We start from the raw sequence: 27,048 nt of genomic DNA, 5'->3' as shown, positions 1-27,048 counted from the left end.
ATCATCATCATCATCAATATAAGCAGCAGCAGCAGCAGCACCTGCTGCTGCTTATATTTTTGTCCACTGCAGGGCGAAGGCCTCTCCCTGCGATCTCCAATTACCCCTGTCTTGCGCTAGCGTATTCCAACTTGCGCCTGCAAATTTACTATATGTCATCGAAATTGCGGATGATATTACCCTGCTTATCTTTCAGTGCATACATCTTGCCCTGTCCTATGCCAAGTTTTCTTCTCACTGCTTTCATGCTGCGTCCATATTTTACTGCTTCCTCAATCTCTTCCACTTTATAATTTCGAATATCCCTTATTTTCTTCTTGTTGTTCAGTTTTGACAGTTCAGCGGATTCTATCTGAACTCTCAAGTTTGCCGCTTTCATGTTTTGTCGTTTCTTTATTTGTCCTTTGTTACTTGGGAGAGCTTACCTACTGGTTGCCTTGGTGCCTTACCTCCCACTTCGATTGCTGCTTCCGAGAACAGCCTAGTTACGGTTTCATTACCTCTATGTTGTCTTCATATTCCTGTGCTAAAGCTACATATTTGTTTGCGAGCACCAGCCTGAACTGGTCTGCTTTTACCCTTACTGCGTCTAGGTTGACCTGTTTCTTCTTGACTAATTTTACTCTTTCTCTCTTCAAATTGAGGGAAATCCTAGACCTCACTAACCTATGGTCACTGCACTTTACCTTACCTAACACTTCTACATCCTGCACTATGCTAGGGTCGGCAGAGTGTATGAAATCTATTTCATTCCTTGTTTCTCCGTTAGGGCTTTTCCAGGTCTACTTCCTGTTGCTGCGCTTCCTGAAGAAGGTATTGATTGTTCGGAGCCTATTCCTTTCCGCGAATTCTACCAACATCTCTCCTCTAGCGTTCCTAGAATCGAAGTCGTAGTTGCCAATTGCTTGCTCACCAGCCAGCCTGCTTTCCCCCCCACTTTAGCATTGAAGTCACCCATGAATATACAGTATACTGAGTTTGCACCTTTCTCATTGCTACTTCAACATCTTCATAAAACTGTTCTATTTCTTCATCATCGTGACTGGAGGTTAGGGCGTAGGCTTGTACTACCTTCATTCTATACCTCCTATTCAGCTTCATCATGACGACCGCTACACTCTCATTAATGCTGTACAATTCATCAATGTTGCCTGCTATGTCCTTATGGATTAGAAATGATACCCCAAATTCTCTCTTATCTGGAAGACCTCTGTGGCAGAGGATGTGGCCGTTAGTGAGCACCTTATAAGCCTCACCAGTTCTTCTAACCTCACTAAGGCCCACAATAACCCAGGCAATGCTTGATAATTCCTCAAGTAGCCCTGCTAAGCTATATCTTCACTCGATAGGCTGCGCGTGTTGAACGTCTCCAGGTTCAGTTCACAGTGATTCTGAGCACCCTCTGCCGCGTCGCAGGTCTGACCGCTGCCCTTGGTCGACGAAGTGCTCCGCAGCCGCTGGGCACACATGTAGCATTACGTGTACACCTAAACACATATACCGTCGGCCATTGGCTTCGGGCGTCCGTGGAATCGTTACCGTAATAACACAAGATGATCTATTATGCACCAAGAGAAGTTTTATTGTCATCTCTACATTTTTACAATTCACTGGTGTAACACCATTCATTTTTCTTGATATACTGATATCTGTTTACACACTATTACACACAATTATACACTAGGCATTTGTAACATAAATTTTGATCAGTTTCGAACAGTTATACAATGTTTAGGCTATTACATTGTACTTTCGTTCAGCCTTGCACAGTTATACAATGTCTAGTTTGACTCACAATACATTTGAAAACGCACTTGCAAATGGATCAGCCTTGTATTTTTATACAATGTTTAGGCTGCCCCTTATTTCTCACAAAATTGTTATTCTTTAAATGTTGTTGGGGTCACATAATTCCATTTTTTCCCTAAAGTTCAAAGACTTAAAGGCGTGTTAATATGGAATGATTGGGATTTCAACTGTGTTTTCTTTTACTATCCAAAATTTCGTATGCCATTTTTCAAGGTAATTGTCTATTCCATTTTTTTCTAGCTCTTTATTTAATATTTTGCACATCATTATTCTGGTGTTTTTAATACCGGATATACCGCTTTTTGGGGCTTTTTTAAAAATTTCAGCAAGCCCTCATCTTTTCCACAAATTATACATTATTACTATGGTCAGTAATTTTTCAAAGAGGCTTTTCTTCTTCTCTTCTTTGGCTAGATTTGTTCTGAACTTGGTATTGGCTATCTTCCAAACAACGTTTGCTGAAGGGCATTCTTTGAATGCATGTCTTTGCGATTCAGGTTGTTTGCAGTTAGGACATTCCTCTGATGGTGTGATCCCGAACCGTGCAAGTCTTATTTTTGTCGGGAGAACTCCCCACCGTCTTTTCCATTCAAAGTCTTTCACTTCCTTCGGTAATTGCGCTTGTTTCCAAAATTTCCACTTATGTGGTAGACTTTTTGGTACATCTTCTATATTCAACTCCTTCAGAGCCATTGTAGCGCTTATTTCTGCGGTCTTTATGTCTGCTAGTGGGGTTTCTGGACAGAGTTCCTCGATCGCTTTTTTTGTGTTCACTGCTTCTTTGTAAAATTGAAGCGGGATTTCGGCTCTTGGGCCTTTCCAGATCTCTGTTGTGACAAAGCGATCTAGAGTGCTAATCCAATATCTCAGTAAAGGTTTTCCAAGGAAGTTATTCTCGTTAATTAATGAGCTTACTGTTTTTGCTGCCAGAGTTCGTGCTGTTAGAGAAACGTTTGGTATCCCTAAACCCCCTCGTGATGGGGGTATTCTAGTAACTGTTTTTGTAACTGGTGCTGGTTTCTTTCCCCAAAGGAAGCTCCCTATGAGGGTAGTCAATCTGTTTGCAACCAGTCGAGGCATTTTTGCAATTCTTGCTACATAGAAGGCAGGAGAACATAGTTTTGTTTTCCCTACTTCCGCCTTCTCTATTAGGCTTAAATCTTGATGGTGTGGGTTTTCGGCCACTTGGGCAGCTTTTTTTAGGGGTTCGTCCCAACTTTTTGGCGAAATGTCGCCTGGTTGAAACCACAATCCGAGAACTTTTGCAGCTTGCACAAATTGCACTTCACCAAGTGATTCTTCTCTAAAATCCCCAAATCGCAGTGCTTTGCTTTTTTTTTATTAATTCTTGCTCCAGATATTATAGCATACTCTTCGAAGATTTGCAGAAATGTCTGGTAACTGCATTCATCCTTAATAAATAAAGATATATCATCCGCAAAGGCTGAAATTTTTATTTCCCCCAATCCTGGCAAAGGGAAACCTCTCATTCTTTTTTCTTGGTCGACTCTTCTCAGTAGCGGATCCAAAGTCAATACAAAGAGTCCTGGTGAGAGTGAACAACCTTGTCGCACCCCTCTCGTAACCGAGAAACAACCTGTGAGCGTGTTGTTAATTTGTATTTCACTTGTAATATCTTTATATAGTAATTCGATGATGTCTATGAAGTCCTGAGGGAAATCGAATTGTTTCATAGTCTCATATATGTAATGATGGTTCACTTTATCGTATGCTTTCTCTTGATCTATCGTGATGAAGGCACCTTTAATTTGTTTTTGTTTGACATAAGTGAATATATCGCGTGTTAAAGTCAAAGACGCGAATATCGATCTCCCTGGAACTGCTGCTGCTTGTAGTTCTGATATAATCATTGGCAATACATCATTTAGTCTATTTGTTAAGATCTTTGCTGCTATTTTATAGTCTGTGTTTAGTAATGTGACGGGTCTCCACCCATTCACATCTAGTAGGTCATTGTTTGGTTTAGCTAGTAGAGTAATTCTTCCATTTGCGAAAGAAGGAGGTTTCTTCTTTTGAATGATAAAATTGTTTATCATTTTTACTAGTCTTTGTCCGATTATGTCGAAAAAGGTAAGGTAGAATCCTGTCAAAATGCCGTCTGGTCCTGGTGCTGTTTCTCGCGTCATTTTCTTGATTGTTTGAAATACTTCTTCTTTGGTAGCAGGGGCACACAGTTGATCGTGGTCTTCTCGTTGTACTTGTGGAAGGTTTTCAAATAATCTGGTTGCATTGCTATCCTCTATGGGGTTGATTCCTTGTAATACTTTTTGAAAGTGATCAAGGAATACTTCCTTAATAGATTCTTCATTTGTGGTGATTTCACCTTTGTCTGTCCGTATTGCTTCTATTCTTCTCTTTCCTTCGGTGTCTTGGTTCAGTTCATGAACTAGTTGACTTGAGTTCATTTGATCACATTGCTGTGATTCTGTGTGGCGTTTTCCGTTTTGTCTTATCTCGCTCAAGTGATGTTTATATTTGGCACGTAAACACTCGAGGTATTCTTGTATGCAACAAGTCTGTTCTCCTCCACGTTCTATTATACGTATTATACATAATATTTCATTCAGGATCTTAGTGTTCCTTCTTTTCATGTTTTTCCCAGCTTCTATTAGGATTTCTTTCCATTCTTCTTTTAGATTATCCCAGTTTTCATTTGTGTCATTATTGTTTAAGCTTTTCTTTAGTTTCATTTTTATGTCTTCGCATGCTGTTTGGTCATGTAATATTGATACATCCATACGCCAAATTCTTGCGGTGTGGGCTGGTCCTTCTCTTCCCTTTAGTGTAAAAATAACCGCTTTATGGTCACTAAAAGTTTTCGTTCCTTCTGGGCCGCTCATAGTCTTTATTTCCTCCAGCTCTGTTAGAAGACAAGGAGACATATAAGCTTTGTCAAGTCTGCAGAAACAAAATGCGTGTATTCAATTGTGTTACCATGCAACCATAACCATGCATCTGACATATTGTAGTATGTTACCAATTTCTTATTGCGATAGCAATTATATGGACACTCCAAAGCAGATTTCTGCCGTCGTCGTCGCCGTCGTCGTCGCCGTCGCCGTTGCCGTGAGGTTCCGTATGACGTCAATGGAGATGAAATCGTCGCCGCGCGCCGCCGAACGCTGTATGGGCGAGTGAAAGGGGGCGAGGGACGCGCTATTTCACGGGGAGTGAACTCACGGCGGAGAACAAACGCGCGTTCTGCGCCGTGCTTCCTTAAGGGCTGCAGAAGTAGGCGTCTCTTTCCTCCTTTACAATCACCATATATGTAGAGCAAACGCGCCTTCTTCCGACGCGCGAAAGGCGGTGGGGGGGGGGGGGGGGGAGGGAAGGGAGGTGACGTTTAGCTGTGGCACCAAGTGCCTATTTATATCAAAGGCTCCTGCAACAGTCGGCAACGCCGCACGCATTTTGTGCGAACGCGGGCAAAACGCCGACGGCGTCGACATTAGTTCTGCGTGTTGCCGGTGCTGCTGCATGTCCAAGTTTATACAGCTGATAAAGCTACTATCATTACTCCGTATAGCTCTCTACAAATTTGCGATCGCAATGGATGCTTCGCCTTTCAGGTGAAACTGCGACCACTTTTATTGCGATAGCAATTATATGGACACTCAAAAGCAGATTTCTGCCGTCGCCGTCGCCGTCGCCGTGAGGTTCCGTATGACGTCAATGGAGATGAAATCGGTAAGTGGTTCTTGAGGGAAAGGGAAAGGTTGGCGCTATCTTCTGCAGCCCTTGAGGGAGCACGGCTCAGCGCCAACGGGGAGGGGTAAGTGGGAGCGAAAGAAGGGATAGAGTGGAGACGCCAAGGCTGGGCGAAGCAAAACCGGCAGGCATAGGCGGCACGTATCAGGCCGAGATGGAAGGCCTTGGTGTGCTGCAGAGTCTGCAGGGGTGTTGTGCCAGGCCGGTCAGGCCCGGGGTGGAGTGGGAGGCCGTGAGGCCTTCCCGCTTGTAGAAATGTCCTTAGAGGCGTGCGGAGAGCCCTGACGAGTCAAGGAACTCCACGACGCCTCGAAGTGCAGAAAGGTGGTGTCGGCCGGGGAAGAGGAGATCTTCCTCCTTGCCACAGGGGAGGCCCAGGCGGCGGAACTCCTGCAGGAGTGGGCCCCGCTGCTGGAGGTACGCCGGGCAGGCCAGCAGGAGATGTTCGATCGTCTCCGGCTCCCCGCAGGAGCTGCAGGCCGGGGACGTCGCTCGTCCCAGTCTGTAGCTGCGTGCTGCCGTCCACTGCAGCCGATGCGGAGCCGGAGAAGGAGCGAGGTCTCCCTGCGAGCCAGGCCTCGCTGGGGGAGTGGTCGTGGGGGGCATCCCAGTGCCACCCGTTTGTCTGGGTGGTGGGTCGCCAGGTGTCGCCGCAGCCCAGTCCTGTGAAGTCGCCCTCCGTCACGGCCGACTGAGGGGCACAATGAATCGTCGCCGAACGCTGTATGTGCGAGTGAAAGGGCGCGTGGGACGCGCGCTTTCACGGGGAGTGAACGCACGGCGGAGAACAAAACGCGCGTTCTGCGCTGTGCTCCCTTAAGGGCTGCAGAAGTAGGTGTCTCTTTCCTCCTCTACAATCACCATATATGTAGAGCAAACGTGCCTTCTTCCGACGCACGAAAGGCCGTGGTGGAAAGGGGTAGGGAAGGGAGGCGACGTTTAGCTGCGGCACCAAGTGCCTATTTATATCAGAGGCTCCGGCAACAGTCACCAACGCCGCACGCATTTTGAGCGAACGCGGGCAAAACGCCGACGGCGTCGACAACAGTTCTGCGTGTTGCCGGTGCTGCTGCATGTCCAAGTTTATACAGCTGATAAAGCTACTATCATTACTCCGTATAGCTCTCTTCAAATTTGCTATCGCAATTGATGCTTCGCCTTTCAGGTGAAACTGCGGCAACTTTTTAATTCTCTCGCGTGGTAGTTTGATTTCCCCTGTCCTGGTCCGCGAATATCTCGATTGCTATCCAGATCTATTATGGACATGCACGGTTTTTCTTGGAAGCGTTGCACTTGGAGCCAATACTTATGGAACGGCTACGACATACCATTTTGTATAGCCTAAATAGTTTCTCCGGTTACCTACGCATATTATTTTTCAGTATCTTTTTAAATGCATATATTTCATTAAAATGCTTATGTGGTGTAATGCATTTGTACACCTAGCATAAACATTTTATCAAATTACCGCTTGAAAAGAACGTGTGTCGTCTATAGCCAATTCAAGATAAAATAAAATAAAGGTCAGCCAGCAGCTATCGGCAACCACCGCCGAACCATTGCGTTTTCGTTTTTAAGTGCGAAGCATTTCTTGGCGAACATTTTCTACTGAACGCGCGGCTGTCTGGTAGAAATGCTGGAAAAGGGGTTTGTGTTTGAGTTTCCTCGTAGCAGAATTAGGTTTTCTCGTATATTCAAATTACAACCCGACGCCCATTGGTAAACAATCCGACGGTGAATCCGACACCGAATGGTAAAGTCGTACTTGACCATTTGTCTGGCGGATTTCACTGTGAGAAATTCAATTTTTGTTCACCAAAACCTTGCAAACGTGGAGGGCCTGCGCGGTTGGAGTGGTTGGGGATGATTTTCGCCGCCACCCGCTGACATCGCACAACAACGCTGGTTGCCGACGTCAGATTTACTGCGACACGGGGCCCTTAACGCTGTCGCGTTAAAAAAAATCACAGCATATCCACGGGGTGAATGATGATGAGTGGGCGAAGCTCCGGAGGGAATCATCGGATCTCCCGCTTAAGGAGACGCTAGCACAGACGCGTTAGAAACGTGCAGTACTCTCTAGTAAGGGGGAGCGTCCACAGCGTCTTACGCAGCCATTTACACATGCCGGAACGTGCACCGCGTTTGCCGACGCCATCACATGACTGCTGAGAGAGTATACCCCCCCCCCCCCCCGCATTCATAAACGCTGCTCGACTTGAACTTGACTTGCCACCGCCTTGGGCAGCGCGTTCGAAACGCGTTGAAGGTAAGGCGGAGAGGCCACAGCGTCTTACACCAGCTTCTTACACGTGCCGTAACGCGCTAGCACAAACGCGTTAGAAACGCGCTAGAAACGCGGCCTTTCGTTAATGTTGGGTATTTATTGCCATCGTGGTGCGCGTGTTTATGTGCGGTTCGTGGCGTAGTGGTTAGCGCCGCGCGTTCGGAAGCGAGGGGTCCCTGGTTCGATTCCGCGCTACGGACACAACTTCCGGAATTTTTTTTTCATAAAACGCCGGAAGCGTTCTCCGGAAGCCGGAAGCTGGCTTCCGGAACCGGAAGCGGAACCGGAAGTGGAACCGGAAGTGGAACCGGAAGTGTAAGTCGGCTTCCGGTTATACTATACGTATACATATATATGTATATATGGGTATACATACATATACGGACACATAACGCCATCTATTGAGCAATTCATAAAACTAGACGTGGCTACCTACTACGACGGGGACGAACGGGTGCAGCTTCGCCCCTAAAACTAGACGTGGCTACCTACTACGACGGGGACGAACGGGTGCCGCTATAAGGAGCTTCGCCCCTAATAGGCTGCTGATGATGATGGTTAACGGATTGTGCCAGTAAACGTCACGCTAAATCTAATCATTTCACGTTTCCCCTCAGGTTGACGCCTCTCTGCTCTTCAAATTCTCATCCGGAGTCCCCCCCTCCCTTTGGCGTGCGTCGTAACCATATCGTCGCTACGGCACGTAAAACCCCAGAATTTATTTTAATTTCTCACTCTCTCGCTCTCGGTAAACGGTTTCCATATGCTGTCTATACAATTCGCAAACTCTTCTTCACTTCCCAGCACATTGAACAATGTCGTATTTCGCATATTAAGCTTCGAAATCACACATAAACTTAGTAGGGTAGATACGGCTTCGACGAGTAACTTCGAAACGGAGTTTTCTTTCGAAACTCGTCTTTCCGTAGGGGGCTGCAGTCTCTGCGAAGAGCACAGGCACCTGGCCGACTCGGTATGGCGTCACGCGTAGGTGCGTCGTAACGAATCATCTCAAGCACAATAGAAGCGAAGTGCATACGGGCGTGACTGTGCCAGTGTACTTTTCCATTTTTTTTTTTGTTCGTTTCGCGTTTTTATCCATTCGTTGCGCAGTATTGACCCCGAGAACATACCGTGGCGCCATCTGCTGGAACCTCTCCGTGACGTATAGAAAGCGATGCATCACGCCATGCCGGCTCCGAAGTGCTCAGCATCTCCAGGGGTGTAGCTTAGATTAATTCCGAGTGCTTGCATGTTTTAAGCGTTGTATGTGTTGCGTCTTGGATGGCAAAAGAGCCTAGCGCTTAGAACCCAGTCTAGTGTGTGGAGCAGCAAAAGTTCTTGGCGAGCGAGCCACCTGATGCTTTCATATTAGTTAATCAGTTCGCGTGATCCTTCACAAAAGTACCCGAGAGTAGCTATACGCACTAATAGAGAGCTTTAGATTAGGGGGACGCAAGCGTAGGGGCCCGCTAGCGCTTGGGGCCCCTACGCTTGCGTCCCCCTAATCTAAAACTCTCTAATAACATTACTGTTCACAGCATTCGTTGCAGGCAGCACAGCTTGTCACTTTCGCCAGAATTATCGCGGGAAAATGATTTATCACCGGTATGTTATAATACGTGGAACTTCAAATGCTTATATTTTTGTCTCCTCAATCCGCGCTTCCGCGCGTGCAAGTCGCATCCATCTCTCCGCAGGGTATTTTGACTGATGTCGTATCAAGTGAGCACGCTACAAGCTCTGTGTGCATCGCTTGCTCGACTATTAATATCCCCATGTTATTTCATTCTTAGTGAAACCAACCATCTCGCTGCCTCTTCGTATTGGGGTACGCATGAAAAACTTACACTGGGCTCGGTCGAATGCGTCCGGCACTGTGGCGCCGAGCAGTAAACCATGCTTTAAAGGGACACTAAAGAGAAACAGGAAGTTCAGCTGGAATAAAAGAGGGACCTTCAGGAATGCATGCAGTTTTTGTTGGGTGCAAAAATATGTGTTATTAGCGGAGAAATTCGTAAACAAAGACCAAATATCTCTTCCTCAATTTCTCTCACCCCAGATTTGGCGCTGAAGCAGTGTCGTCACAGATTTCATTGCTCTCAGCGAATCAGAATGCGCCATTATACGTCACCGCTTGCGTAAACGGCCGAGGAGGCGCTGGATGCATCATGGCTGCATGCATGGTCGCTGCGTTTGCGTTCGCCGCGATGGATACCGTTGCTACCGCTGAACCTTGCAACGAAGAGTTCGCCAGGGAAGCAGGACTGCACTTCAGCGATATTCAGTGAAACGGAGCGCGAAATGATCCTCCGTGCTCGAGCGGTAGGTGTTTCCGCGTGCGATGGCGGTGAGCAGCCGGCCGCGCCGGCGGAAAGCAGAGCTTCGTTTTCGTCGACGGAAGGCGAAGCGACCGGTCCGCCAGGCTACGATGTTCCCGACAGAACAAGCGTAGGAAGTTGCGCACGTACTCGGTATGGTTATTTCGTGGCTTTATTTAATGGCATTCCGCACTCACCGAGCCGCCAGTTTGCTGCTGCAGGGGCACCGGTAGGGGGTTTGATGAAGGCCGCATTGAGGGAACAGCTGTTCGAGAAAGGACTGGCCTCTGGGGCACGCCAAGATACTTTCGGAGGGCAGGATTATACACATAATCCGAGGGCGAGAAATGCAGAGAGCACACCATCGGTTTCTCTGGCTCTTTTGCCGTTTTATCATCGGCAGAGCCAGTAGCGCGCCCAGGATCTCTGCCAGGCGGGGGGGGGGGGGGGGGGGGGGGGGGGTTGACAGTTTCCAATACCATCTAAACAGCACTAATTTCGATTTCTTAACGGGAAATTGTCAAAAAATTCGCTTTTTGCGAGTGTGCAGACGATTGCGCGTCTTACATCTTAGTTGCAGTACTCAAATGCGTAAGGAAAGAAAAGGGGTTAAACGAAAGGGGGGGGTTAAGTCGGCCTCAGGGGGGGGGGGGAGGGGTTACAACCCCCGACTTTCTTGGCCATGAACCGCGTTGATACGCACTATCTTTGTTTATCCCATACTGCGAACAACGGAATGATCTAAGCAGAAGCAGGGCTTACGTCGAAGCACGCACAAACTCTCTATAGCACATTCATTGTGCACATCACTGTCAGTTCACAACTAATACATAATACTTCGTAACTCGGAAATGGTGTAACCCTTTAGAGAGAGAGAGAGAGAGAAATAGAAGAGAGGAAAGGCAGGGAGGTTAACCAGACGCAGGTCCGGTTTGCTACCCTGCACTGGGGGAAGGAGGTATAAGGATGAAAAGATCCCTTAAAAGGACACTAAAGAGAAGCATCTAATTTGTTTAAATTAATAAAATATACTTTCGAAACTCTACCTTCATTAAGTCCCTTGTAAAAGGTTGATTATTAAAAACGACAATGGATATCAAAGTACCACTGTTTGAATTTCGCGTGGAAACCCTAGAACTAATACATCAGTGTGGCGCCCCGTATTTCAAAATATTTTCTCGTATTCGGGCTATTGTGACATAGTAAATGTTCTTGAAACTTGCCAAGTTCAGCCTCTGACTATTTTTAGAAAACAATGTAGTGCATCTATACCGATAAGAGTTTTAGCTATATGCCGAGTAGACGCCGCTAAAATCTTTGACGTCATGGCATCCTGTTGTGGGAACTTGAAGACGTCATTGCCACCCCGTCTCTTGTTTTTGTTCTTACGTCTTTTTTCGCTTACGAAGCCGTACCTCACGGTTAGAGTGTGACATTCTTGGTAATTTATATAGAAGGGTAATTTATTTATTGATGCAGCTCAGCTTATTTTTTTTATCGGCGCTGCCCCTTAAGGAGAGTGCAAGTTACACAGCACGACGTAACAGGGGCATTAGTTTTACGTTATGCTTAGTTAAATGACACTAAAAAGAAGAATAAAATGATTTAAATTGTATTACGGCATATTCGGGTGGCCGTTTCACAGTGCTCTGGCAACGTTGAAAAGTTGGTGTAGAAGAGCAACTATAAGCGTTACTGCTAGCATAAGCGGGCTCCACTGAGGGTAAGGAAGCGGGATTATTTCACTTCGATATACCTGGTTGTTCTCGTAATACAACGTGGAAGCTTTATTTCTTTGTTTGTTTTTTCATCAATTTCGTAGCACGGCCAGAGTACTCTCAGACGACCACCTCGAATATTAAGTTACCCTTGTGCAATATACAAAACACCACTCTTGTTGCAAGAAAGACTCTTGACAAGCCAGAAAAGTCGCAGAGAGGAAAACGCTGGTGGCGACGCCGTCTTCAAGTTCCCGCAGCTGCTCGCCGTGACGACATGAATTTTAACGGGCCTCTGCTAGGGTCTATAGGTAATGCTCCTTCGGTGAAAACGGACTGCATTGTGGTCTACAGGGTGTTTTAGCGAACAATTTCAAAAATGCTTAAAGGTTGCCTGTGGCAGATAGCACAATTCTATAGTTCATGAGCTCGTCTACTCGAAGAGGCGGACATTACTTGCACAAACACTTGAAATGCATAATCGACTAATTGACAAACATTCACTTATTCTGTTTCTAACTAATTACCTTATGGCCCATATTGCAATTTACAAAATCTAGCCGTGGAGTTGGCAAGGCGGATCCACTTGGAACGAATTATCAGGATGACACCTGTTTCGATATATTAATTCCCGAACTTTGCGGTAAAAATGCAATGTTGTTTCACTTTCTTTCTTAACAATACGTCCTTTTATGCATTGAACCACAAAAGTCACTGGGACGCCAATGCATTTCTCCACAAAGTTCGGGAATATGGTTACGTAGGAAGACGCAGACGAGAAGCTATATATAGAAGTATATAGCCAAGAATCGGGTGATAACCTCTAATCGTCGTAGTCGTCTTCACACTGCTCGCCTATTCGTCATCGTCAATACTGGTCCGTAGCAATATCTTTAAACTGCTGTCATCCTGCGAATTTGTTCTAAGTGGATCCGCCTTGCGATCTCCACGGCTAGAATTTGTAAATTGCAATATGGGTCATAAGGCAAATAAATAAAATGAATTAGTGAATGTTTGTTAATTAGCCGATTATGCATTTCAATTGTTTGTGCAAGTAATGTCCGCTTCTTCGAGTAGACCAGCTCATGAACTAAATTGCGCTATCTGCCACCGGCAACCTTTAAACATATTTGAAAGTGTTCCTTGAAACACCCTGTATAAAGGAGCCAATGACTCAACATTGTAAGTTTCGGGATCCTTTACTGAGCCAATGCGGCCCAAATAAACACGAAAAAAAAACTACTTTCAAATCCGCGACGTCACCCTGACGTACCGGTGTTTGGAGTTTCAGCGCGGAATGAAAAAAAAAAAAAAAGAAGAAGAAGAAGAAAGATGACCTTCAGACTTTGACCTTCACTTTGTCTTCTAACAATCAATTTATAATAGCGACATTAACGAAAATTGAGTTTTTAAAGAATACTTTATAAGTCTAAACTGTTTCAGAGTTTTTCTTTAGCGTGCTTCTAAGTGCGTCTTACTGTACAGTTTGCTATATGAAGGTCTTTTGTTTAACGAGCTCTACATAATTCTAGAAATTATGAGTAAAAATTAACGGGCTATGTTGAGGCTATACGGAGACTGCATCGCGACCTCGCTCGCCGGTGCTGTACTTTGCGTGATATTACGGCAGCGGAGTAATGATAGTAATTGTCGGTCTTAACTTCCCGAAGCCGCAGCCTGTTATACGGGGACGCCTTATTAGTGTGGGAAGCGGGCTTCGGAATAATTTCGGCCACCTGTTCCTTAAACCGCGCACCAAAATCCCAAGTATTCCAACTCTCTAACCGGAACGCGGCTTCTCCGCGGCCGGGATTCGATCCCGAGACCTCGACCTGCTCAGCAGCAGCACTGCGCAGCCCCTGGTTCGCCTAGGCAGGTATGATGTGTGTAGTCGATAAGGTATCTGCGAGATTTTCGGAGTAAACAGGTCGCCTGGTTCAATTTGACCTTCGCCTTCGCTTATAACGGTGAGCCGGGAGGGTGTGGGCCGGACGCGCCGTAGTCGACGAGTTATAATTACCACAGACATTATACTGCAGGGATCTGGAGCACAGGTGTCCGCGGCAGCTGCAAGTGTGACCGATTCAACTAGCATGGGAATCGTGGTTAGTACACCACAAAGTAATTTACACCCTTAAAAGTGAATAACGGTGTAAATAGACCTATAGCTCACACCCTTGTGCCTAAAAAAAGCATCTGAGGGTGTGAGTTATGGCCCGATGTATACCCTCATTCACTTTCACGGGTGTTGATAATTTTACAGTGTATGTACAGGGGATTTGCCTAAGCTTCGACTTGCCTAGGCTTACAACGGCTTCGCGGCATTGCAGATCGATCCTTATCAACGAAACATTCCGCTGAAAATGCAACTATTCGCAGCGCTGCGTGTACGCATAGACACTTACATTGCTAAGCCCTGTTTAGATAACTATATGATCGCTCCGAAACTTGGAAAGATGAAGCGTATAATGAAAAAAATTTCCACGAGACTGTTTGAAGCCGGGATCCCGAATTAATATTAGACAATTCCGGGTACACTGACCACTGTTCCCGTGCGAGCAGAACGATCAGAGCGACGATCAGTGCCCTCTATTTTTTTTTTTTTTCAGGAATCTCCGCGACTCATGACTTCACTATGCAGTCTCACCATATACATTACCGTGCAGCGAAGGCTATAATGGACTCGTGGTCAGCCAATCAGTATAACGAGATCCGGCCACGTGCTCCAGAGAAGGGATGGGTAGAGCTCGCCTATTGTGCGCTACGCATATTTCCGTGAGGACTTCCATTGTGCCGGTGACGCACGCAAGGCGATCATGGTGAAGCCGTCCTATGGTTCTCTCTTTTGGCTGGCTAACGGGACACGCAGCCTTTCCCTACTCTGTAATGAGTTATACATTTTTCATGACGGGTCCTGCTACAGTCTTAGGACTATGGGACTCTAGTCTGTAAAATGATTTTTTACACGATCTGTATACCGTTAATTTTACGTTAATAAATCCTCAAATATAACTGGCCCAGCCAACGATGCAAACCTGCGCGCAGCAGGAGTTGCTCGAACGAGGCGCAATGCAAGGGAAGAAGAATACGGGCACGCACACACAAAGAGACACGGTGGCGTGGATAAAGCGGTTGCAATTACGTTACGGCACTTTATTTTTTTTTTTTTCTTCCCCGCCTTATAATAGGGCACTGCCTCCGAAGAATGCCGTGTTCCCGGGCAATTCCTGAAAACATCTACGCGACGCTTACGCTGCGACCGACCAACGGGTGGGTTTCGGTTCCGGGAGGCGCGCCAGGAATCCTCCGAGTGCACCTGCAGAAGCAGCGAGCGGCAGCGCGTGGGAATAGAGGGAGCCACCGCTGCTGCTGCTGCGGTTAAGCGGAACCGTTCACCGCCGGAGGGCGCTGCGCGCCGACCGCTCGCCTACTACCTTTTTGCGGTGTTATAATGCGCGACGAGGAGGTACTGCACACACACTGCCACGCGCATTCCGAGCTCGCGTTCCCACGGCCGCAGTGTTTAGTAAGGTGGGAGGCTACGCTGACCTCCCGCGCGGCCCACGAGAGACGTCACCACTGAAGCCGCGCCGCGGCTCTTTTAGCCGCAGCCATGTATACAGTGCGTCGCATTCTTGACCCCGTAAGGCGTGAGCGCGGTTCCACGTCAAGGAAAAATTAGCACAACTTGTTCACATTTTATTTCTGGCCATGAAGACTTTAAATAAATTAAATTAAATTCTGGGGTTTTACGTGTCAAAACCACGATATGATTATGAGGCACACCGTAGTGGGGGACTCCGGGTTAACTTTAACCACCTGGGGCTCTTTAACGTGCACCCAATGCAGGGGTGCTTTTGCATTTGGCCCGCATCGAAATGTGGCCGCCGCGGCCGGGATTCGATCCCGCAACCTCGGGCTTAGCAGCGCACCACCAAAGCCGCTACGCCACCACGGCGGCTATGGAGACTGTTTGCGTAAGAAAGAAGTGGAATGCTATTTGAATAATAATTAATTAGAATAGTAATTATTCAGTAACTGCTTACGTAGAGTATATCCAGAACCGGAAACTCGCTTCCAGCGTATCGAAAACGATACTGATATAGGCTAATGCGTTAAGTTTCGTGCGCTTAAATCGGAATATTGAGGTAACCGAGTGTCCCGTTATAATGCCGATGATGCCGTGTCCACGCCCTTTAGAGACCAAGTTTCGTATCAAATTAAGATATCCTACAGGCGCTTTCCAATCTTCGCGTTAAGTTTCAGTTTATTATTAATTCAAAATACATAGTTGGTTGTTCGTAGTATACAGGCGAGGGTCCCAAAGTCAAACGACTGCAGCGGGACCCTGCGTTTAATGCTTTTATGTGCGGGAAGTGTGTGTACCCATAGCCAGTAATAAGACGGATATAAATTAAACACTTTTATTTGACCGAAAGGAAAAAGAAAGAAAAAAAAAGCAGGTAGGACGTATTAGAATGGCATGTGTGCAATGAAATGTGCGCCTTGATAAAAAGAAAAAAAAAAGACAAAGAAAGAAAACAAAACACATTTTTGGTCCACATCGTTCGGTAAGACACCCGGTATTCATTTGTTTGCCTGATTCGTCCAGACCTTTGGTTCGCCGACATACAGTGAGGCCGGTGCAAGTCCACGTACCTCTCTATGTGGCATCTCGTTTTTCCAATGTTTATGTTCAAAAACAAAGGTGTTCTTCCTTTTTCTTTTTTTAAATTCTTTCTTTCTTTCTTTCTTTCTAGACGAACCAGGTACGCAAAGGCGTCAAATGATATATTAGAATTCGACCACGCGGACCAAGGAAATGCAACCTTGCGGCGAAAGGTGGTCGGAAACAAAGCAGGCGGGTAAGCACAAAATCCACCAATGGCATGACTTGAAACACCGAGCGCGGTTTATTTGCCGTATACGGCCAATGTCATGAGTCATTTCATTGTATTCCTTGGACAATCGCGGTCCTTTGTGCGTCCGAAGAAAACAGAACAAACGGTGAAAAACAGGTCGCAGAACAATTAATCGATCGTTCACAGCCAGCGTGCGAAAATAACCACGGCTCCAACCTGTGAGCAAACGTTATACGGCCTATACGGGCTACCCGGAGAAACTTTACAAGTGCACTAAAAATTTCGCAGTGCCAAGTTTCGATTGCAAGCTATTTCATATCGATCGGTGGAGTAGGAAATCGGCTTTATCGCGGCCTCCCTGGACCCCGTATCTACGCGCACAATGTTCGCACCACACATTGGCCAATCAGAAATTAGAATTATTGTTTCTTCGAGCAATTATCGAACCCTCGAACGGACTCGATACCCTCTATAGGTTCAGCTGGGGAGGTATTCTGGAAGAGTCCACCTAGTGGACGTGTCCATTTCGTCTGCTGTTGAAGTTCTGATTGGCTGCGCTGAGGTATGCTTTAGCAGGAGCCGGGCGCCACAGCCATGCCTCCCACCTTCCCCGGGGGTCTGCAAATAAAGTGTCTTTGCAGTTCGTGCTTGTGTAAAACTTTTGATCGTATGACAAAGGCATGTGCTGTTTGAAAGTAAGTAACATTTTGTTTCAGTTTAAACAGCGGCTGGCGTAGAACTCCCGATTTACAGCCAGTTTGGTTTTATATTTAGTTCCCCCCCCCACCTCTATAGAACGTTCTCTCAGTAAAAATTCCTCGCGTAATTATCCCAACCCCTCAACTTACCATCAAATTTCCACGACAAAAAAAAGAAAAAAAGACAAGAAGTGCGTGCAATACGCGAGCAATTACGGTACCTCTGCTCGGCGAAGTACACGTCTGAGCAAATAAAGTAGTAGTTGTGCACACGTTTCCTTTGGGGCTTATCTTATCCCTAAACTATGCAATCACCTTCTATTTTCTTCAACACTCTGCTATCGCCATACTTTCCTGTCGGCACGGTATGTGGCACGCTGACATGCGCATGACGTTCGGGACCTGGAAATACCGGGAGCGCAATGTTAAAGAAAGGAAATGGCACAAAAGATGGATCACGATTATTGTTCGGGATAAGTTTGGTTTAGTTTGGTTTGGTGCCTATACGTATAGCACCAAACCAAACCAAAGCAAACCAAGTAAGTACAGAGCCAAAGTGTGTCTTCTTCTCCTGCTTTTTTTTTTTTTTTTCTCCACTGAATGAAGAAGACAAGCTCGGTTTCCGAATCGCAATCACGATCGCGTGTTGAGAGGCAGCATTCAGAGAAAGCATTTAAGAATATTGGCAGTTCAGCTACTCGTTGGGTTGTCCAACGTCATGTATAGAAGTCGATCAGTACTGTTTTCCTAGTCAATACACTACGTCAGTCGCTGAATGACGTAACTGAAGCACGTTCATCAGCGAAAATTCCAAAGCGCGACAGCAGAACCTTCGCAAACGATGCATACCTTTCCATTCTCTCTCTCTGTCTTCGAGAGCATTTGTGTGAGCGCATGCGTGCATTCTGTGTCTGCGTATGAGTGTGAGTGTGTGTTTATGAGTGTTTGTGTAAGTGTGTGTGAATATGCTTGTATGTGCCCATATTTGTGTGCGTGTGTGTTTATGCGTGTCTTTGTTGTGTTTATAAGTGTTTTCCCAGCGTGTGTGTGTGTGAGCACGCATTCGTGTGGGCGTATGTGCACGTGGGTTTGTGAGCGTGTGTATGTATGTGTTCATAAATATGAGTGTGTGTGCGTTTGTCGGTGAGTGTGTGTGACTGCGTGTGCCTGTATGTTTGTGTTTGGTGTGTGGCTTTTTGTCTATATCTGTGTATCTGTGTCTGTGTATGTCTGTATTTGCGTGTGCGCTTACGTGTGCGGGTGGTGGGGGAGGGGGGGGGGGGTGTTCGAGTAGCGAAATCAGAGTTCCCGAAAACTGTGTCCCGAAGTAAGAAGCGAAGAGGAGAGTGGAGTGTGTTGTAGCGCAGACCAAGTGCTGGCCTGTCATCTATAGACCGTGACAAGCTGCCACTTGATTTGGACGCGCGGTTCGTCACTGTGAATTCGTTAGCTCGCTATTGTGTCAGCAGCATTTCGCCTCGGCACTCCCTACCGCTACTTGTCGATGGGTTTCGCCTGATCAGCGCGCCTGATGGCCCTGGAAACAATGCGCGCCGAAAGCTCGTATATCATGTCGTTCGCCAATACTTTCGCTCGCGCCCTCACTCGAAGACAAGAAAAGCGAAAGAGGGAGATATACAGGTACACTTGGAGCAGTTGCTGCAGAGAAAGAGTAATGCCGGAAATAAAACGTTGGATTGTTAAATGAGTTCTCGTCGTTTCGTTAAAGAACACCAAAGAGAGACGCCAGAGCACTTTAAGCTGGTAGAGCATATTTATTTTTATATTTTTATATATTATATGTATTATATATTTATATATTATAGTTTATATTTATTCGATGAAAAAATGCAAGGGTGTTTACTAACGGAGAAAATGAAAGCGGGATTTCGAATATGACCTACCCGGTAGTCCATCGGTGGCTATGTGGCGCTCGCGGTTTCAACCCCGATCCGGCCGCGGCAGCCAGCGTTTCGATGGGGTTGAAATGCTAAAATGCTCGTTCGTGTACCTAAATTTAGCTGCACGTTAGTGAAATCGATGTGGTCAAAATTAATCCGTAGTTCCACATTACAGCATGCACGCATCGTATTCAGGTCGTGGTTTCGGCACGTAAGACTCCAGAATTTAATTTAAATGTCTAATCTCCAATGTACTGTTCACCCACCAAAACGGCATTGTTTATGGCGTCACTTTGACGTCAAGTACTACGTATTGCGTTTTCGCTTATGGGGGCTTTGTGTTGTGTGGCAAAAGTTGCCGAAATTTGGGGGCTTACGGCGAAAAAAAAATCAAGGCCGATGGTTTGTCACGATCCATACGCTTTGAAGAAAGCAAGGAAACTGTGCTGTAGTTCAATAGACAGTTGTCTTTATTATTACCTAATTGACCGACACTGTGCGCAAATGAGCATTGAAGCATGTCCAATTCAGTCAAATGCAGTCACCGGTTCAGCTGCGGAGGCAAGGGGCAGCTTATAACGTTCTCTGGAAGTAAAGAGTTCCTTTGCTTATTACCAGACGTACCAGCTATCGAGAAGGCACTCGCGAATGTTCATGTTGCAAATCATCGTCTTTACAACCGGCGTTATATGTCCGGTAGCAGGGAGGCCTGCGCTCACCACAACTGCAAAGGGTCCAAGTCGTCGTCAGTTACCGGCATCGAGCGATATTAGGGAGGTTTTGAATAGGGGTCTATATAGCTTATATGGTACCCAAACAAGCGACCGCTTTACGTTCGCGGTCTGCCCCGCCGGGAAGAATCTTTAGAACAAGGACATGAAATAATGCAATCCGTAATATCTAACATGATGAAACGTATACCTGCGAGTTTATTATTTTCAACGTGAAGGCGTTGACGCGTTTTTGAGGTGTTCGCGGCGACGTTGAGACGGCGCAAAGCAGGCTTGGGGGCACCCACGCTATTTTTGAAATTTAGCGTTAGGGGGCGTGCGAAAACCCAAATCCAAAGATACCGTTTGGGTTCGGCGCATACGCTGTGGCTAGACGCTCATCGTTAGGGGGCCCCGGTCTTAGGGGGCCCCTATTCTAAAACAGCCTAATACAACGCCTGGCTTGGCGCTGTTTCCTCGTTGTCTCCCGCTGAAAACGAGTACTTCAGTTTTAAATGCGAAGCATTTCTTGGCGAACATTTGCTACTTTGACAGTATCTATCTTGCCACCTATACGTCTTTGTGCTCTCATGGCCGTTTCGTTAACTTGGTATGTACCAAAATTGGCTTACTATGACAAGTGTATATGACGAATATAAATTATATGCCATGACATGAATGTCATGACATGCGTGTCATGTAGGTCATGAAACAACCGCCTATGACTTTGTGCTCTGATGGTCGTTTCGTTAACTTGGTATGTACCAAAATTAGCAGCCCCGAACTCAACGACCAAACCCTGGCCGTCCAGAGTGCCCGCGATCGGGCCGTCAAACTCGGCTTGGCGGTCCCTACGTGGGACTAGCCGGGTGACGCGGGGTCTCCCCTGCGTCTTCTCTGGACCTAAATAAAGTTATTTCACTCACTCACTATGACAAGAGTATATGACGAACATAAATTATATGTCATGACATGCATGCATGTAGGCCATGACAATGACCCAACCAAAAAGGTTAACGCTCAAATACCACTGAAATGGGTTCGGACATGGGTACTAAGTGAAGGAAAGACTACAGCATGCCGGATGTATGACTTCTACAGGTAGAAGTCATAGTCATGAGCATGACTAAGCAAAAATGACAATGAATCAGCGAAAAAAGTATAGCACCCGAAAACCACTGAAATGGTTCGGACGTTAGAACTAAGTGAAGGAAACACTGAAGGATGGCGGTAGAAGTCATAGTCATGACCATGACTCAGCAAAAATGACAATGAATCAGCGAAAAAAGTATAGCACTCAAAACGACTGGAATGGGTTCGGACGGTGGTACTAAGGGAAGGAAACACTAAAGGATGGTGGTAGAAGTCATTGTCAGGAGTATGACTAAGGCTTTAGCCCAAATGTCTCTTAGGTGTAGCTAAAGGGACTCCTGAGTACTCATGACATGAATATGATGACATAGTGTCATTTGGGTCATGAAAGAGCCGCCTACGTCTTGGTGCTCTCATGGTCGTTTCGTTATCTTGGTAGGCTCCCCGCACACTGCTATGCATAACATCGATTCGCACAGGGCGTGGGATATGCTGGCTTTTATTTCTTGGTAGTTCCTTGATACGCACCACGAACCACAAATTACTCCTGGCTTAAACAGCTTCGCTTTTCATACATTCTTCAATATATATGGACCCGACGGAATTGTATCGATTGTTTTGAAGCCGATTTCTCAAGGGCAACACTGCTTGGATGCCAAAGAAGAAACTCCCTCACCTGCTCAAAGCAATACTCTCTATTTTGATAAAAGTTTCTTTAGCCCTCGCGACAATTGTTAAGTTTAAATAACATTCGTAACACGTTCAACATTAAGCGTGTTTCTTTTTACTTAATCATGACTGCATTCTTTTTCTTAACCGGGTACACGGGATTCTGTTTGACCGATGATTCATTGGCTATATAGCCAACCTTCAAAGCCGTTACAAGTCGTTCTCTTCCTTGAGGCTGAGCAATACAAGCGGGGGCATCAATGCCGGCGCTCAGTGCCTGATTTAGGTCATGTGAGCTCAACCGATTAATCGCGATCGCAAAAATTTAGTCGCGAATAAAGCTTTAATTGATTAATCGGAAGGTTAATCGATCAATCGCCCAGCACTGGGCGATTGATGTGATGTGATTGCTTTGCCACTGGGATGGCAAAGCAATCACATTTACCTTGAGGTGAGACAAGCTAGCAAGTTTCGAGAATCTTTACTGCTCAGAAGTACACCAAATACTAGATAATGCTAACATAATCCTCGCTAACATTTTTTTAATGTTCTAATAGAAACAATAAAATAATATTAAGAATTCATTCCCCTCACAACACAGAAACACGCACGCACACCGATATTCACTATCCCACTGCACTATACTCCGGCACTAGAGACTTCTAATTAAACTTAACACCTGCACGATGTTCCTAAAATTTAATCTAGTTGTACGAGTTCTGCTGTCCAGTCTTATTACTTTTCCACGAATTTCTCCGTTTTCCTCATTCCTCCACCGTATACTATTCTATGCAGGCACCATCAGTTGCCGCTATCTCCGCGTCAGGTGTCCCGCATATGCCCACAGAATTTCTTTAACGCGACAGCGTTAAGGGCCCTGTGTCGCAGAAAATACAGCGTCAGCTTCGGCGTCGGCGTTAAGCATCGACGTCTGGCGGAAATAATCATGCCGAACCACATCATCCGGAACCACCCCGACCACACAGGCCCTCCCCGTGGCACAAGGAGTTAGTGAATAAAATCTGAATTTCTGAAAGTAAAATCCATCAGAAAAATCATAAAGTACGACTTAACCACAACCTACAGGCGTGATAGCGTCGGATTGTAATTTAAATATAAGAGAAAAAAGCCTGATCAGCAGCCAGGGATCTTTGAATGCTATCGCGTTCCACTGTTAAAGGCGAAGCTTAAGCGTCCTCCAATTCTGATGGTGTTTCGCTGTACTTTGGTTCTAGGAAACATTGAGGCGAATGTTGAAAACCGAGCCTTTCTAAATTTTGGACACGCGCGCGCCTCGGGGCAACAGCAAACAATTAATAAACTAGATAAAGAAAGGTCCTAGGGCCTTCACATTTTTATATAAGACGGGTTAAACTGCTCCTGTAAAAATGTACTTCCCAGCAATGCATTTGTGTTTAAAAGTGAAGCAGGCTTTAAGGGGATCAGTGTAAGCTTGGTCTATGTAAGCTGGCTTTCCCACGTTGTGTGTTGCAGTGAAGCCTACTCATAAAGACATATGTGATGCGAACGGAGCCCGATAACGCTATCGCGTTCCACTCTTAAAGGCGAAGCTTAAGCGTCCTCCAATTTTTTTTTCTTTCCTAGAGGTGTCTCGAGGACGTGCTTAATTATCTGAGTAAGGTTGCCTCTCGATCGGGTCTGTTGTGCGATCCGTACAGATTACGTGACACAGTACGGCCGACAACAGAGAGAGAGAGAGAGAAAAAATATGATGCACACACGGTGCCAGCTGGCAACAATTGTATTGCAGTAACAGTGTGGCATTAACCGGGCAGTCAGCTAAGGAATCTGTGTTCCCGAGAGGTGATATACTTCCACGGTAGTCAATCTTGAGACATGCGCACTACATTGCATTGCTGTGCATATAAATGGTCACGAGCCTCCCCAATAAAATTGCCGCGGGTTATAGCCGTGTGCGTATCATTAGTCTAAGTTGTCCTTGTCCATAGCGCTCCTATGTAACCTGTAATTAAATATCCAATTCGCGCCGATCAAGCGCGCCCGATTCCTGAAGCAGGAATCCAGTGCGCACAGCCAGCGTGCGCACGGTCCGGGTGTCGGCAGTTCCAAAACTCGCGCGCGTCCACCCAAACCCATCCCTTCCCCTCCCCCCACGCACCGCAAGGTCGGTGTACGACCCTCAAGCGAAGGAGCGAGCGGGGATGTTTTGGCGGAGCAGCGCCAACAGAGAAGCATCTCGCATTTTCCCACAGTCGGGACCGGACAGCCGGCAGCGGGCGGCAAACGCGCGCGCGAGCGTGGCCAGCAGCCACGCAGAGACCGCAAGTCAGAAAGGGTCTGCTTGCCGCATCATGCCCCACGCCCTCAGGCACACCCAGCATCAACGAGAAAACGCTAACAAAAGGAAAAAAAAGATCGAAGGGAAAGGGGCAGAAGATGTCCGCGAGAAGACACCGTCGCCGCCCCTCCACGTGACCCGGGGAGCACGTGACCGCCGAGCTTCTCGAGAGGAGCAGCAGCAGCGTCGTCTGCGAAGGCACGCACGTGCGCGTGTTGGCGCGCGCGCGCGTTCCCGAGGTCCGACGCAGGGTCAGCTGCGTTCCCACGCTCCGGCCGCAGCCGGTGCTGCTGCGGCGCGCGGCTGCCGCCTGGCGACCGGCGCGGCAGGTGGCGCTCGCATGCGAAGAGGAACCGCGCATGCGCCTTGTTGCCCCTTCCAAAAGAGAGAGAGAGACAGGCCAGCGGTGGCGCGCGCGCACTTTCTTTACGCGGCTTTGCTTACTAGAAAACTCTCCCCCCACCCCAGCGTAGCCGTCCTCCGTGCTTCAGCTGCTGCTTCGGCTGCAAGCGAAGAAAGCAGAAGGCGAACCACGGACCCACGACGACGAACAGGCAGTTTTCTTTCTGGGCGGCGGTTGAGACGGGGGGGGGGGGGGGGGGGTTCACTTCAGTAAGCCGCGTACGGGACTTGGAGAAAGGGAAGGTTGCGGAGAGGGAGAACGTAGTCTTTGCGTGTCTGGGGGCCTTTCTGGCCGCGGGACAAGGGGTCCAGGGTCCGCCCGTTCCCACGGGTCTTGGATCTCCCACGCGCATGCGCCTGCTATCTGCATTCCATCGCTTGTTTCTTTCCTTTTGCCCCATCTTCGCCCCCGCTTACACCCCCCCCCCCCCCACCACCACTTTCCAGGCCATTCTATCGCTCTGTCTATTTGGCGTCGCCGTGCAACCCCCCCCCACCCTGCCCCTGAAGCAGAGTAGGGGGTTTCGATTTTGTGCGTTTCCGCGTTTCGCTCCTGTCCCCGCTCCATTCTACCGTAGTTCTGCGTGGCGATTTCTCTTTTCATTGCCAACGGGCCGATTGGCGAGGGTGCACATGGCGCATAAGAGGAGATGGGGACCAGAGGTCGTGGATACAAGGAATAAAAAGGGAATAAGAGGGTCAGCCGGGGGCAAGCTCGGGCGAACGGTGCAGTTGCTAGATTCGTGCGCACGGCGCGAAAAAAAAAAAAAGCGCGATTCGCGCATGGTGTACGAGGGCAGAGTTGTGGAATGTGCGATTCATCCTCCCGGTCCCCACCTGGCACGTCGCTGCTTTTCTGAGATCGTTACCGCTTCACAACTGCGGACTGACGGGCTTCTGGTACCTGCCTCCACAGTGAGGGTACGATATGCACAAAAGAGGGTTGTCACGTGCTCGAGTTCCCGGTTCTCACACTGACTGCGAGGTGCATCTGCCCTCCGTTTTGGGAAGAGTAAGTGAAATGTTCTAAGAGCATAAAAAAGAGTGTGCTAGCGGAATTCCCTATAAAAAAAAAGAACACTGTATGACCTTATATTCAATAATACCACAGGAACTTATAGGGGTCTCATATAGCAATTCATACGTTCCCATATATCATAAAAGGCATGTCCGATATGATTCCCACGTGAACATATGGCAGTTACACATAAGAACGTCACACAGTGAACAGTCACAACTTGTCACGCAGTCCGGTATCCTTTAATTAACGCAGCAGCGCCTTCATATCGAATCGCGCTGATGTTCGTGTGGGCAAGTTTCAAGAATTTTAATTTCCGTGAGTGGTCGCTTGTCCAGTTGGTCTAGCGTGGCTCAGAGGGCTACATTCGTGGATTGAAACGAGAGTACTCGCAAAGAAAGTGCGCGATTGTTTCGCTGCACCCGCAGAAGTCACAAAGTGGACCACTGCGATCAGTAAGGACTACGCATTTGAAAATTCGACTGCAAGCCACACGGTCTCTCACCAAATAAAAACCTATATGTTCCCATATGTCATATATGACATGTCTCATATCGTTACGCGAACCCCATGGGAACATATAGGGGTTCCATATAAAGACCTGTATGCTCTCATATTTCATATGGGGCACGCCCCATAGGACCCCACATGAACATATGAGGTTCCATATAAATACCAACACATTCCCATATATCGCATGGAGCAGATCCCATATGATTCCCATAAAAACATGTTGGAGCCGTATAAAAATATGTATATGCATATGCGTACGATATTTTTTTTTCCATTAGGGATTGTCCGCTTTTATGACACCGATACCTCGTGCTCCCTTCTATACTATAGGCAAGCTTATTTGCGGCGACTGCGATTGCCAGAGAATTAGCATACTTGGAGCGTTTGCAAAGAACAAGTTTATTTATCATAACGTGCATTTTTTTTATTTATTTGCTGCGTACATACGACCTAACGTGCAAATCGGGATAAATACCTGCCCGTCATATATCCGATATACGATATCGATATACGATATCATACGATCATATGATCATACGATATCTATACGATATCTATACGGTATCATATATCGTATAGAGGTCTTGTGCATGTTTTCATCGTGACGGTTAAAATTTGGGTACGTACATAACGTTCCACCGTTAAAACATGCAGTTACGAAAGATCGAAGCAATCTTCCGAGGAGGTCACGCAGGTACACTAACTATATCGTGGGCTCAGAGAGAAGCAAGTTGTGCTCCCGAAAGCCCTGCAAGATCTCTCGAAAGACCGGTTCAAGGATGACAAACACGCCACTTCTTTAACATTTGACTAACGTTTTTTCTTTAGTTTTTTGTTAAGATTTGTAGAACTACTTCTCTTCCTGCTTATGTGTTCTAGTCAAGCTTTTGTAGATAATATAATGCTACTGATTGTATAATAGTGTTTCTAAGTGATAAGTTGTATCAGTTCTACCACCCCCTCCCTCATGTAATAGCCTAATCTGAGGGTCTTTAGGTG

At 46.8% G+C, this 27,048-nt stretch overlaps 1 long non-coding RNA gene across 1 annotated transcript in view; it reads left to right on the top strand.

Moving 5' to 3' along the window:
- LOC125944124 (uncharacterized) overlaps nucleotides 1-27,048 on the top strand; it is a 70,582-nt gene that overhangs the window by 29,672 nt on the left and 13,862 nt on the right. The window contains exon 2 of the long non-coding RNA XR_007466143.1: nucleotides 16,625-16,729. This is a non-coding gene — a long non-coding RNA (uncharacterized LOC125944124). The remainder of the gene's footprint in view (nucleotides 1-16,624; nucleotides 16,730-27,048) is intronic.

Source organism: Dermacentor silvarum, chromosome 3 (genome assembly GCF_013339745.2).
Source record: "Dermacentor silvarum isolate Dsil-2018 chromosome 3, BIME_Dsil_1.4, whole genome shotgun sequence".
Classification (NCBI taxonomy): Eukaryota; Metazoa; Arthropoda; class Arachnida; order Ixodida; family Ixodidae; genus Dermacentor; species Dermacentor silvarum.
Note: the sequence above shows the minus strand (reverse complement) of the source record. Positions and strands in the feature narration are given on the sequence as shown.